A 2,333-nucleotide genomic window follows, 5' to 3' on the forward strand; every position below is an offset into this window, starting at 1 on the left:
GGGAGTATTATTATACCTGTCTGAAACCTTGCAGAGCTGCTGCCAGTCAGTGCTGCCATTATTGAGCTAGGTGGAGCTACGGTCTGTCTCTGTATAAGGCAGCTTCCTTTGAAACATTTCCACCTTGATAGAAACAAGCTGGTGTCTCAGGAGGGAGACTCAGAGAGGGACCTCGGGGATTCTTACAGATTCAGCTTGTTGCCTGCCGGCTCTTCATAGCTGCCTGCGAGAATTTGTCTTTGTCAATCTGGGATTCTAAACTTCTGAGCTTGAAGCTGTAACAACGGTCCTTGGGGACCGGGGGGGGGGGGAGAGAAGGAAAACCACCACCACAACCAGCCCCATCATTGTGGCCCCACTTACATTAAGGTCTTGGATTTCCTCAAAGAGGGGCGGGAAACGGGAACCCAGACATCTAGGTGTCTTGTATAGAAGGTAATAAAACTGGCCTGGCGGATTGAAGATGGAGAACCTCGGGGACTATTTAGAGGTATCCATCATATAAATGAGGAGGCGGAGGAAGTCTGGATGATAGTAACCCCATATTAAAAAATTCTACCTTGTCAACAAGGAAAGCGCTACATGGTGGAAATCCACCTAGTTTTGTAAAACTGTGAAACCAGATGTCTCGGAGCAATAACTGTTGTACAAGAACAAGGCGGAGGGAAAGAGAGAGAAAGGGGAATGAGATGGCTCATATATATATATATATATATATATATATATATATATATATATAAACTTCCCAGGAACGTTCTTGCGCTCTGCAGTGATGGTTTCGATTAAAACACCTTCCACCAAATATTGTTCATATTAATGGGGTGGCCAGCTGCAGGGTTGTGTTTGAAGAACACTTACGCATTTTTAGCAAGCAACATCTGGCGAATAATCTCAGGATCCAGATGGTGGTCAGAGGCCTCCATCACGGCACCCCGTTTTTCTTCTCCTACCAATGCCCCAAAAGAGAGAGAGGGAGTTGGAATGGGGGGGGGGAGAGAAAACAAGGATTATGATTGCTGAAATTTTGCCCAAACTGAAGCCTTCTCTTCCATCAATTGGTCCAATTGTCTTTTAAAGGATTCTTCAAATATTCTTCAGATATCCATGGAAGATGGAGAAAACTTGTTTTGTGCTGCTCCAGAGGGTAGAACCCAAAACAATGGATTCAAATGACAAGAAAAGAGATTCTGACCAAACATTAGGAAGAACTTTCTGGTGGCAAGAGCAGTTCGACAGTGGAACAGACTTTGAAGGCGGTGGATCCCCCTTCACAGAAGGTTTTTAAGCGGAGATTGGACTGCCATCTGCCATGTATGATTTATTTGAGATTCCTGCATTGCAAGGGGTCGGACTAGATGATTTCCCTTCCAGCTGTACAATTCTATGAAGCCATCCAAATTGGTGGCCATCACTGCCTCCAACAGAAGCGGGTTCCATAGTTTCACTAAGCCTGGTTGAAGGCATGAGAGTGGTGGGATTGCTGTGTGTGTTATGAAGACAAATGAACAGTTGTGGGGGGAGAGAGTTCGGCACTTTTCCCAGCTGCCTGATTTCTCTCTCTCTCCCTCTCCTGCCAGTAGATTCTTGTTGCACTCTGCATTCCCAACAACGGGGAAACAAGTGCTACAGGAAGGTGTTTGCCAAGGCAACTTTTTACTCCTTCCCCCTTATTCGCTGATGCAGGTGGTGCAAAATTGCCGATACAAGAAACTGCTGCTGTTGGACCAACCACGTGCCAATTTGATCTCTGCAGCCAGCAACTGAGGAGTTAAAAAAAACACAACCCTGTCCGCCTGGCACACTGAAGACCCCAGAGAGCAGTTCACAGACAACAAAAGAAAACGGCTGTTGAGGACCTGGGGTGGAACGGCGTTGCATTAGGAAACACGCCTAGGCATGCTAGCTCATGTTAAATTAGGTGTAAAATTGACATTCACAATCTGCCCTTTTGCTGCACATGTCATCGGGAGGGAGCGGGGCGGAGGGAGGGAGGGGTCTCCAGGCCACCGTCCACCAGGCACGTCTGCTCTCGGAACACGATATGGGGGTCGGAACAGCTGCCTGGCCGTCGCAATAACATCCCGGGCTGGAAACGTGCGGGCCAGTAATGTGAAATAAATGCACAGATGTTCCCTATGAGCAACGGCTGGCCCACTTCACACGGTCAGTGGCAGATTGGGAACGCATTTGCATCCGTTATGGCCAAGCGGCCCTGGCGAATCGTCTCTCCCATTCAGGCGGGAAATAGGGAGGCCTTCTCAGGCGCCCGGAACAATTCCGGCATGAAGTGCAGAGGACAAGGCTAGCTGGGTTGCAAGGCCAGGTTTCAGTCT

At 48.2% G+C, this 2,333-nt stretch overlaps 1 long non-coding RNA gene across 1 annotated transcript; it reads left to right on the forward strand.

The window, feature by feature from the left end:
• The first annotated feature begins 354 nt into the window (after nucleotides 1–354).
• On the forward strand, nucleotides 355–1,961 carry LOC307202724. The gene is made up of 3 exons (XR_013832978.1): nucleotides 355–435; nucleotides 1,078–1,215; nucleotides 1,578–1,961. It is a non-coding gene; the product is annotated as an uncharacterized lncRNA (long non-coding RNA).
• The last annotated feature ends 372 nt before the right edge of the window (nucleotides 1,962–2,333 follow it).

This window comes from Podarcis cretensis (genome assembly GCF_951804945.1).
Source record: "Podarcis cretensis genome assembly, chromosome: 14".
Taxonomy (NCBI): Eukaryota; Metazoa; Chordata; class Lepidosauria; order Squamata; family Lacertidae; genus Podarcis; species Podarcis cretensis.